At 41.5% G+C, this 12624-nt stretch overlaps 1 long non-coding RNA gene across 1 annotated transcript; it reads right to left on the bottom strand.

Annotated features, from left to right (window-relative positions):
* Positions 1-1958: 1958 nt before the first annotated feature.
* Positions 1959-5096, bottom strand: LOC123334880. The gene is made up of 4 exons (XR_006553073.1): positions 4878-5096; positions 3476-3558; positions 2921-2997; positions 1959-2299 (listed from the first exon to the last, which is right to left on the bottom strand). It is a non-coding gene; the product is annotated as an uncharacterized LOC123334880 (long non-coding RNA).
* Between the last annotated feature and the right edge of the window lie 7528 nt (positions 5097-12624).

Raw genomic sequence — 12624 nt, 5'->3', positions numbered from 1 at the left:
CAAGCTATAACACTGGTCTGCCATTTCAACGTTCAAATCTTTGCTGAGGTGAGACAGAACCAAAAAATTACACACTCCCCCGACAATAGGATTTCCTAAATCCAGATGTCTGTTTCCTTCCCCAAGGTAGGGAAGTTTGTAGTCATTATTTCTCCCAATGAACTGTCTGTCCCTTTTATTGTTCTGTTCTACTTTGAGAATCCCTATAATTCAAATGTTAGCTTGATGTTCTCTCATAAATCTCCTAAGCTATCCTCACTTTTTAAAATGCTTCTTTTTTGCTGCTCTAATTGGGTGAGTTCCACTGCTCTGTCTTTGAGTTGACTGATCCTTTCTCTGTTTCATCTAGTCTTCTGTTGAAACTCTCTAGTGAATTTTTCAGTATAGTTATTATATTCTTTATCTCTTTGACTTCTATTTGATACTTTCTTTAATTTCTATCTTTTTTGTTGAAATTCTCATTCAGTTTATTCATTCTACTCCCAAGTTTGGTGAACACTGCTATCATCATTATTTTGAACTCTTTTTTTTTTCTTTTTTTTTAATTTATTTTATTATTTAACTTTACAATATTGTATTGGTTTTGCCATATATCAAAATGAATCCGCCACAGGTATACATGTGTTCCCCATCCTGAACCCTCCTCTCTCCTCCCTCCCCATACCATCCCTCTGGGTCGTCCCATTAGGTAAATTACTTATTTCTGTTTCATTAAGATTTTTTTCTGAGGTTTTATCTTGTTCTTTTGCTTGGAATATATTCCTCTGTATCTTCATTTTTCTGGACTCTTTGTGTTGGTTTCTATACATTAGATAAAACAGACTCTCCCAATCTCAAAGGAGCAATTTCATACAGGAGATAAGCCTTATCTTTCAACATTTTCTGGCTCTTGGTTGTTTCTCAAACCTTTGTTATCCATGCAAACTATTTTATTTTTAATGGCCCCTAGTAATTGAGAGTGTGCCAAGACCTGTTAGTGTCCCAAAGGAAAGGCTCTCGACCACTTAGATTCAGACTATCTGGAATTCAGACCCTCAAGCAGTAGTGTCTAAAGTATGCAAATATATACAGTCCTGCGGGGTTGCCAGCATAAGCCCTGCTGACCACCAGGGATAGGTGATCTGGAGGTGTCCCCTGCCCGAGTGGCAGTCACAAAAATCTGGGCTCCAGGCAAGCTTCCACTCATGTCCAGGAGATATCAGTGAGATGTAGTAAGGCAGAGTGAAGCACAAAAGCAGTGTGTACCACAACTACATTCCCCGAGGGCACATCCACAGGCCCCTAGCTGTGCCCATGCTGAACCCTCCCCTTCAGGCTGAAGCTTCAGAACCTCTTTCACAGAAAGACTAGCTTTTAGCTGGGTCTGTTCTCTGTGCAGTGTCCTGGGAATGCAGCCAGCTAAGAACTGAGTCTCTGATTATTACACTCTTGCAGGACCCAGACATGCGAGCTCCCTGGCTGCCAGAGCCAGAGTATCAAGGGGCATTCCTTAGGCACAAAGATAGGGCACCCAAACTAAAAACCAAGGCACTGGACACATGTAGAAGCTCCCCCTACCCCTTCAGGAATTACTGGCATTCTAGAGTGTTGTAGAGAAAGAGGGTGTGGGTATCACCCACCCTCTAAGGCCTATGGAATACCTTCCAGTTGGCACTTAAATGTGTGTTTAATAAGAAGCCTGACTTCAAGCTGCAGTTGTGATGATAAGCCACTAGGCTTCTTTCACAGAAAGACTGAGCCCCTGGGTATATTGCCTCTTGCTGTGCCCTGAAGAGGGTGACATTTTAAGAACTCTTTCTCCATTGTTTATCACCCTGTGGTACCCAGAAGTGTAAGCCCCATACAGACCACTGTTGTTGTCTGTGTGATTAGGACTGAGCACAGTGTATTTTATAAGTTCTCACTTAAAACACAGTTGTGTTAAGCCATGACACCTAGCAATGTTTATTCTCTTACTATGAATGTTTATTAAATATGTATTATATGCCAGGAACTGTTTTAGATGCTGTAGATACAGCAGGGAACAAATTTCATGAACCAATGAACTGTAAATTCTAAAGGGAAAAAAGTCAATAAATATACTTCAAAGAAAATACATATTTCAAAGAAAAGTAAGATAAGGTAATGGAAAGAGTGTTGGCGTGTTGTTTCCATTGGGGGACCAGAGAATTTCTCTCTGAGGAACAGAAAATTGAATAAAGGAGAATAAAACTGAAGGAGAAAATCCAGTTAGAAGGCTGCAGCCATGGCCCTGGTAGAAATATCCAAGACTGCTGCTGTTTCATTGGCAGATGCAACGCTGTAAGATACAGAGAATAGCTGAGTTCCACAGAGATTTACAGCGTAGAAAAAAAGTATTAAAAGTATCATTCTACTGGTAGCATTTACCTCAGTTTTCTCTTTTAACACCTGCAAATCTCAGAAGGGACAAAAGTAGGGATACTTTTCCATGCAAATCACACAATTTAAAGCTAAAGAACCATTGTCAACATAATAGAAAAACCAAATCCCTAGGGCTCTAAGGACTGCTGCAAGAGAAAACTATTTCCCACTATCATCAACAAAAGGATAAATTCAGTAACATCATGATTAAAACACTTAATAAGAAAGAACTGTATAAAAGCTGGAGATAATTACAGCCATGTAAACCACTGCCATTGATGGTTACATTAATTGTTCTAGGCAGAGAATATAGCTTTCGGTTACCTTACAATATGTGATACAAACTCTGTAAAACGAAAGATAGTATAATTTGCTTTACGGTGCCAACAACAGCAAATAACAGCACGGTTCTCAGAGTTTACTTGCACTAAATACACATTTTACTCAGAATGTTGCTTTACATTTATCCAGCTTGCATATAATCTCCTTGAAATTTTAAAATCCTGTACATCAAAAATAAACACACGATTTTCTTTACCTTCTGACTAATGTAGTTAATAATAGCCCATGGATGCCCAATACAAATGGCTTGGAAATCTTCAAGGAATAATAAAACTGTAATGAAAATACTTAATAAATTTAGTTCATTATTTTGCCAGGATAAATGGATACTTGAAACCCAATTAGTGCCCAAGAGTAATCAGGAATTAGTTATTTTTAGTTTACTTCTCTAATTCTGGACTCGCTATATAAACTTGAGATACAGAAGAGGCAGGCAGCAACAAGACTAAGCTTTGAAAAATCATAATGCAAATACTTCAAAGAAAGTATGTCTCTTCTGGAACACTGCACAGTGCTTTTATATAAATGATTGGGCTTTTATATAAATTGATTTAAGTTGTTGATCTCATTTCAAATGTATTTTTAAAACTCTCCACTTGTACTCTCCTCCCCTTATGATTACTCTTTTTGATATCTTACTTTATATCTAATCATTTTGTGTGTCCCTTTCCTGTTTATTGTGGATATAGATAATTTTACTACTCTTGTCTCTTAACTTCCCCACTAGCTTTGTGTGCAGATGATTTCTTACCTTTGTTATATGTTTGTGTTTTCTGGTGAGCTCCTTCATTTTGTAATTTTCTTGCTTCTACTTGTGGCCTTTTCTTTTTTCACCTACAGAAAAATTCCTTTAGCATTGTTGTAAAGTTGGTTTGGTGGTGCTGAACTCTTCTGTTATCGTTGTATAGTCACTAAGTCATGCCCGACTCTTTTGTAACCCCATGGACTTTGAAGCCCACCAGGCTCCTCTGTCTCGGGGATTTCCTAGGCAAGAATCCTGGAGTGGGTTGCCATTTCCTTCTCCAGGAGATCTTCCCAACCAAGGTATCGAACCCACATCTCCTGCATTGGCAGGCAGATTCTTTACTGCTGAGACACCAGGGAAGTCCTGCTGAAATCTTTTAGCATTTGCTTATCTGTAGAGCTTTTTATTTCTTCATCAAACCTAGAGAGCTTTGCTAAGTAGACTATTCTTGGTTGTGGGTTTTTCTTTTTCATCACTCTGAATACACTGTGCCTCCCATCTGGTCTGCAGAATTTCTGCTGAAAATTCAGCTGATAACCTTATAGGAGTTCCCTTGTATGTTATTTGTTGTTTTTCCTTTGTTGCTTTTAATCTCTATAATTTTTGTTGTTTTATTTACAACTCATCATGCTTACAATCTTTACTCTGAAGTCTTTGTTGGCTAGGTTGCCTATCTCCACTTAGTCCTTCTAGGATTTAAACGTGTTCCTTTGTCTGGAACACCAGGCTTCCCTGGTGACTCAGATAGTAAAGAATCTACCTACAATGTGGGAGACCAGGGTTCAGTACCTGGGTCGGGAAGATCCCCTGGAGAAGGGAATGGCAACCCACTCCAGTATTGTTGCCTGGAGAATCCCACTGACAGAGGAGCCTGGAGGGCTACAGTCCATGGGGTCTCAAAGAGTCGGACATGACTAAGCAACTAACACTTTCACTTTCTTTTGTCTGGAATACATTCCTCTACGGCCTTTTTTTTTGTCTAAGTTACTATTTTTTAAAATATATTTATTTATGTGGCTGCACCAGGTCTTGGTTGCAATATGTGGGATCTATTTCCCTGTCTAGGGATCGAACTTGGGGCCCCAGCATTGGGAGCGTGGAGTCTTAGCCACTGGACCACCAGGGAAGTCCACTATGGGTATTTTTATGTATTCAGCAGGTTAGTTAAGGGCTTCCCAGGTGGCGCTAGTGGTAAAGAACCCACCTGTCAATGCAGGAGACGTAAGAGATGTGGGTTCGATCCCTGAGCTGGGAAGATCCCCTGGAGGAGGAAAGGGCACCCCATTCCAGTAGTCTTCCCTGGGAAATCCCATGGACAGAGGAACCTGGTGGGCTACAGTCCACAGGGTTGCAATGAGTCAGATGCAACTGAAGTGACTTGGCAGGCATGCACACACAGGTTAGTTACCTTTCTCAAACCTGGAGAAGTGGCCACTGTAAGAGGAGTCCTGTGTGTCCTGGCAGTGCACTCTGCTCTCGTCACCCAAGCTGTATGCTCTAGGGATTCCATAAGAGGGCTGCGTGGGTCCTTCTGTTGTTGCAGACTGACTATGTGCGTAATCTGGTGGGCTTGGTTGGCCCCAGCCCAGTTGGTTGTCAGGCTCTGCCTTATGTGGATGTTTCTGACTGCTGGTTAAGGGGTTCTGGTCAGGAGGCAGCTGGCTGCAGAAACCTAGGGTCTCCCCAACTAGTGCTGGCTGACTGGTGGATGAGGTCAGGATCCAGAAGACTCTGGGGCTATTGCCCCCACCCCACCCCCACCCCCCACTGTTGGGTGAAGCCAGGTCCTGGAGTTAGTGCCAGACTACTGGCAGGAAGAGCTGGGTCCTAGGGTCTCGCTGCAGGTACAGGAATCCCAGAGCTGATGTCAGGTTGCTGGGGGTGGGGGGTGGGGGACACTGGGGCGGAGGGGGGGTGGGGGTGGGGGTTCTATTCCTGACACAGCTGGGTACATGGTCAGGGTGTCCTGAAGCTTGTGCTGGCCTGCTAGTAAGAAGGGCCAGGGCCCAGCTGGTGCCAGTGTAGGGTCTGACCTGCTGGAGGCTGTAGGAGCGGGCTTTTCTCAAGTCTGGCATCTGCCCACTGGTGGAAAGAGCTGGGTCTTGGCCCTCTAGTAGTCTGGGCTGTATGGAGCAGCATCTATAGATGTTGGTGGGCTCAAGAAGACTGGAGGCATCCTGTCTGCTGATGAGGGGACTGTGTCTCCACACAGCTAGTTGTTTGGCCTGAGGAGTCCAAGCACCCGGTCCCTACAGGCTGTTGGGTGGGGCCAGGTCTTGGCGCTAATGAGAGAGGGAGGGTCCACCTGGCTCTCCTACCACCACTTCCGGTTTCCCCGCGTGTAGAAGGAGCTCCCAAATATGGCTGCAGCTGCAGCTCTAGGACCCAGTTCTCCTGGGAGGTCCCGCTCTTGGGAGATGCTTCAAGACCAGCAGTTAGGTCTGGCCCAGGCTCTTATCAAATCATTGCTTTCGCCATGGGTCTCGCTGTGTGTGTAGTGAAGTGTGTGCCTTTAAGAGTGAAGTCCGTTTCCCGCAGTTGTTTGGGACTCCCGAAATTAAGCGGCACAGCCTTCAAATTGGCTTTGGGGACTCATCTTCCCCGTGCTGGATGTCTGGGCTGGGGAGCTTGATGTGGGGCTCAGAACTCCCAGTCCTGTGGGAGAGATCTTTGCACAGTAATTATATTCCAGTTCGTGGGTCACCACCTGAGGGTATAGGACTTGATTATATCACTAGTTTGGGCTTCGCAGGTGGCACAATGGTAATGACTCTGCCTGCCAGGGATGGGGGAGCCTGGTGGCTGCCATCTATGGAGTCACACAGAGTCGGACACGACTGAAATGACTTAGCAGCAGCAGCAGCCTATGCAGAAGACGCAGGTTGGATCCCTGGGTCAGGAAGTTCCCCTGAAGGAGGAAATGGCAACCCACTCTCGTATTCTTGCCTGGAGAATCCCATGGACAGAGGAGCCTGGCGGCCTGCAGTCCATGGGATCACAACGAGTCCAACACAATTTAGCGGACAGCACGCACACGCTAGTTTGCTCCTCCTGGCCATCTCTTTGTGGTTCCTCCTTTTTCTCATTAGGGGAATGGCAACCCACTCCAGTGTTCTTGCCTGGCGAATCCCAGGGACGGGGAAGCCTGGTGGGCTGCCGTCTATGGGGTCGCACAGAGTCGGACACTGACTGAAGCGACTTAGCAGCAGCAGCAGCAGTTCTATCCTGGTAAGTCTGGGTTTCTTTCGTAGTTGGTTGTTCTGCAGATAGTTGTGCTTTGGGCATGCACAGTGCTTAGCCGGAACAATCTGGGCAAACAGAAATTTAATATTACCATTTGAAAACAGAGCAGCAACATGATAAAGAGGAATCTGGACTAAATAAAAGAGATGATCCTAAAATGCTTAAGAAAATTTGCAACAGTACTTTAAGACTGAAGCAGCCTTGCAGCATTTTTCCTTTCTAAGGACTGTTGCCAGCCTACTGAAATAAAAAAAAACAGGCCCTGGTGTTATTAAAAGCTGAATGAATGGAAGAAAAATAGAAAATCTCATTAAACCATGCCAACAGCTTCAACTCATTATGAATATCTCCATAGAGCAGCCAATAATCCATTATGTTTTAAATAATATGCCTAAATATACCTCATTACATATAATGGCGGCTTGACACTCTACAAATGTCACAGAGCGAATTTTTTTAGTTCAAACCTCTTCATTTTAGTAATATTTCATGAAATCTGACTATTAAATAAAATCAATACCTTAAGAAACTGTACATTACAACATAAAATACCTGAAATGTTCATTATGTTCATTTTTTTTTAATCTATAGACTGCCCTCCTGTAGCCTCTGTCGTGTTGATAAACTAAGCTTTGCTTAGTTGTTCTGACTCACCTGGATTTACCTTGCTATCCCTCACAGATTTTTCTTATAGATTTGTTTTCTTTGTCACTTTCTTCTCTCAAGCACCCCCAACACATTCACATGCCAATTTTTTAATCTGGAGTTTTGCTTGTTAGACCTGTTATATCAAATAAGCTTAGACTCTTTGGCCTCTTCTAATAATCTCCCATCATTCACTCCCCAAAGTATTTTTTTCCACTTTTTTCTTCTTAATTTCTCAGAACACACCTCACAGGAAAATTTTAACTAGGTAAAAAATGAGAAGAATATGGAACATTTAGATGTTAGCTCCATGTATAAAGAAATAAAAATTTTAGAAAGATACATTTAGGATAAAATTTTAGAAAAATTTTAGGATGACATGGGCAGTCCCATAAGGAGGTAAACTTGCTATAGTAAAGTGAGGGAGAAATTTGGGATGAATGATATGTTGTGATTCTGCTCTGTGGTAAAAGCAAAATGAATTAAATCAATAGAATTAAACAAATGTGGTTCAAAAAATATAAGGTGTTCATAGATAAATTAGTAAAAGAGGTATATATATGTTATATATGCTGCTGCTGCTGCTAAGTCACTTCAGTCCTGTCCGACTCTGTGCGACCCCATAGACAGCAGCCCACCAGGCTCCCCCGTCCCTGGGATTCTCCAGGCAAGAATGCTGGAGTGGGTTGCCATTTCTTTCTCCAATGCATGAAAGTGAAAAATGAAAGTGAAGTCGCTCAGTTGTGTCTGACTCTTTAGCGACCCCATGGACCACAGCCCACCAGGCTCCCCCGTCCATGGGATTTTCCAGGCAAGAGTACTGGAGTGGGGTGCCATCGCCTTCTCCGATATGTCTTATATACATACACACTATTGTGCCTTTTAAAAAAAAGTTCTTCAATGTGCAATGACATAAATAGCCTTAAGGATATTATGCCAAGTGAAATAAACCAGTCTCAGAAAGACAAATGCTTCATGGTTCCACCTATATGAGGTGTCCATTCCTTTTCTTATCTGTGGAAAGGTAGATAATGATGATTCTCTAAACGCCCTCTAGAAAGATTATGTTTGCTTCCTGTTCTATTTTTTGTGTTTTTATGTGTGCCTGCAGGCTGAACCATTTTGTGACTTCCTTTTCATGCCAATAGAACATGTGAATTTTTATATATTTATTTTATATTCCCAGAAAAGTGAGAGACTGACTGCTTCTTCTTTGTCTTGATTAGAAAAGCACAAAAAGTCAAGGTAGGATCCAGAGTTCAGTGAGAAGGAAATCTCCAAGCAGTTTTCACCCAAGCCAGGACATTCTGTCAGATACGGTCCAAACCTGAACATTTTCTTCTTCTATCAATCATATTATTAAAAAGTAAGAGATAAGCAAAAAAAAAAAAAGTCACTAAAACCGGAGATTGAAAGGGCAAAACATGAGTGGAAGACTATTCAAGCAAGATTTACTTTCTCACTGAAGAGCATATTATTAGTAGAATTTACTGGTAGAGTTGTTACTTTAAAGTTAATCGGATAGAGAAAGAGAAATGTTAACTGTGATGGAAGGGTACAGTGCAACATGTCAGTGAGTTCTCTTGGTCAAGAGATGTGAGCTTCCTCAATTAAAAACATGATTTCCTACCCTCCTTTTCTGTCTTTCTTGTAAAAAATAACTGTTATTTGTTAGATTATGTTAACAGAAGGAAAGTGAAATGAAGTAAAGATTAATAAGTAAACTTAAATATCATCAAAGAGTCTGTATGGAGATGAGAGATCATGTGAAAACACTTGGGTGTTAGAAATAGGAGGTCTTACGAGAGGCAGAGAGAATGCAGATTTAAAAGAATCAGATTGGCTATTTAACCTCATGCAATCATTCTAAAGGTCAACTATACCCATGGACTATAGCCTGCCAGACTTCTCTGTCCATGAAATTCTCCAGGCAAGAATACTGGAGTGGGTTGCCATTCCCTTCTCCAGGGGATCTTCCCAATCTAGGGATCAAACCCAGGTCTTCTGCGTTGCAGGGAAATTCTTTACCATCTGAGCCACTAGGGAAGCCCTTTCACATAAGTTATTCTAAAGATTATACTTTTGAAAATGTAGCTTTCAGATCAGTAAGCATATTTTTAGTGCCTATCCTGCTCAGTCCGTATATGATAGTGAAGAAATGTAGCAACTTATAACTGCAATCAAAGAGCTTACAGCAGCATTTTCCATATCTGTAATCAGTGTTGTTCAAAAGTTATATGATAAATACTACCTATGGGTGTTAGAGAGGGCAAATGAGGCACTAATGTTAAGAGCTTTAATTAGTATAATATTTCTAGAGAACAGATTGTTAATACAAATCAAAAGCTTAAAATTTTGTGCATTTGATGTTCAACATCACTAATTACTAGGGAAATTCAAAATGCACAATTAACACCATGATGAGATACCACCTCACATCCGTTAGGATGACAATGGTCTTAATTTGCTATGGCTGCCGTAATAGAACTCCACAGATCCAGTGCTTAAACAACAGAAATTTATTTTCTCATAATTTTGGAGGCTAGTAACCCAAATCAAGAGTTTTGCAGATTTGGTTTCTTCTTAGATTTCACTTGCAGATGGCTGCTTTTTCACTGTGTCCTCAGTTGACCTTCCCTCCATGTATGCATGAAGAGAGAGAGATCGCTGACACTTCTACCTCTTCTTAAGGACACCAGGCCTACTGGGTGAGGGACCCATCCTTATAACCTTCACTACATCCTTAAAGCCCCAGTCTTCAAATATAGTCACATTGGAGGTTAGGACTTCAATATGTGAATGTGTTTGGAGGGTGGGGGGTGGGTATATAATTTAATCCATAACACCTGCATTGTTTACAAAAGGCAAAAAGTAGAAATAATCCAAATATCCATGAATAGGAAATGAACTAAACATATGGCTGTACATTCATATAATGGAGTGCTATGTAGTTATTAAATGAGATGATTTACATGTATATTTATTAACAAGAAAAGATGCCATAATATTGTGAGATGTAAAAAAGACATGTTAAAAGAAACACATATAGTATGGTTTCATTTTGTAAGTATAAAAAAATGCATAAACAAATACATTATTTTTGTTTCTCTGTCTTTATCTCTTTCTTTCTCTCTCTTCCCTCATCCCATTTCTCTCTCCAGCTCTCAAATATATATAATCATCTGGAAAGATATACATCATATAGTACAGTAGTAATTGTATTTGATAATGAGTTACAGTTGATTTTTTTCCACTACAAAATAATTTTAATGCCTGAATATTTCAATATGTGCATATTTTATTCATGTATTTCCAAATATAAAGGTATTTTTATTGAAAAAATTATTCAAATTGAAATTGCCACTTACGAAGAAATGAGAATCTTCAAGGCTTAAGAGGTAACCTGAAATAAATAAGCTAAGGAATCTATCGGGTTTTTTCAGTATGCCCCTAGGTTAGGACTGAAACCCACACGCTATGAATTTTACTTAAGTTCTGCCACTGAGTTTTCAACACATACATATCTATTTCCTGCATGTTTTCATCTGGGCAGTATTCTTCAGAAAGTCTTATCCTTAATATTGAGAAGATGATTACCCTTGTGCCTGCTAATAGGTAAAAATGGCACACCCCTGGCGCTGTAACATCTGATGTTCAGTGGGCTCTCTTCGGTTACTTGAAAGAGAGGCATGCGGTAGAACAGTTCTTCACCATTTCATTCCCTTTTCCCAGTCCAAGCACTTCTAGAGTAGATTGTCCCCTATGGTGTAAACCCACTTAACATTCGATTCACCTACTGGCAACCACCCAACCCTATCTGGACAAGCAGGTCTCACTCCAAAGAGGACTTCAATATTTGTATTCTATGATATTTATTCGCTGTTTTCTGCCTTAACTTTCACATTCTAGAAGAAATGATTTAAGGGTTGATTATTTCGTTGAGTAAAAGTCATTAGTTTCTTTTTAGATATGCACAAGTAGATCAGAAGCTTAATCTGGATGAAGGCCAAATTGTTTTGTATAATAAAGAAATCAGATGTACTCTCAGGCGGCTGGGGTGATAGGAAAAGGGTCTTAGTCAAAAAGACTGGTAGCATGGCAGCGGCAGACCCTACAGACAAAAATGACAGAAAGAAAGCATTAATCTCCATGAGACCTGGGAATCTTTTTTAAAGAGCAATGTCATGTATTCAGATTGTGCTGGGTTGCAGGGCTCCCCCTTATGTTACTCACATCATCGGTGAACATCTGTCAGACTAGGGATTTTACACTAAGGATGCTCTGAGGTGTGAGGAAAGGGGTACCCAGTGCATGAAGCTTTCAGGAGATGATAGCAAGGAAAGCAATTGCGAGGAGACAGCAGAGAAGCAAGCTGTGGTATGGGCCAACTCAGGAGTACACAGAGCTCAAGTCCTGCTTTTCCAAAACCTACCACAGAAAGATTTGAGGAGGAAGGAGGTAGGCTCAATCCAGCCCTTATATAAACAGGGGTATCCAAGCGACAGCAATGTGGGTACTAACACTCTTTATGGAAAACTACATTGTACCATGTAGTTTTCATCTTCTCTTCAAGGTAAGTGTTTATTATGGTTCCCTGGGGCTTCCCAGGTGGCACTAGCAGTAAGGAACCCACCTGCCAAAACAGGAGATGTCAGAGATGCAGGTTAGATCCCTGGGTCAGAAAGATCCCCCAGAGGAAGGCACGGAGTTTTCAGATTTCTCCAGTTTTCTTGCCTGGAGAATCCCCATGGACAGAGGATCCTGGAGGTGTACAGTCCATGGGGTTGCAAAGAGTCAGACAGGACTGAGTACACACACCTAGAGATAAGAAAGACTAAGTAATTAGCCCAAGGTCACATGGGAGTCACTGACAGAACCAGGATGGGAGCCCAGGTGGAACTGCCTCTCATCTCTGCATCTGTCCACCAGGCTCTCCCAGCTGAAAGTTCAAGGATTCCTTTATGCTTGCCTAGCACGTGTGCCATTTGGATCCTTCCAATGGCAAAACCATCACATCCAGAGCAGAAAGTCAGACAAGGTCAAGTGCATTCAGGGTGATATGGCCATAGACTAGAGAAGAAAGTCAGCATTCTACTTTGCCAGAGTAACAGGAAATGACCTGTGTGCTTCACAAGCATCTAGTGACCGCTCAGTAAACTCCGTGAGTGTAGGGCCATGTCCTTTTTCTAGCCACGATTTCCTGTCACAAAACCTGTGTGCTAGATGGTCTGTTGAATAAAAGATTAGTGCATAAAGGAAAAGTTTTA

The sequence above is a fragment of the Bubalus bubalis genome, chromosome 8 (assembly GCF_019923935.1).
Source record: "Bubalus bubalis isolate 160015118507 breed Murrah chromosome 8, NDDB_SH_1, whole genome shotgun sequence".
NCBI classification, from domain to species: Eukaryota; Metazoa; Chordata; class Mammalia; order Artiodactyla; family Bovidae; genus Bubalus; species Bubalus bubalis.
Note: the sequence above shows the minus strand (reverse complement) of the source record. Positions and strands in the feature narration are given on the sequence as shown.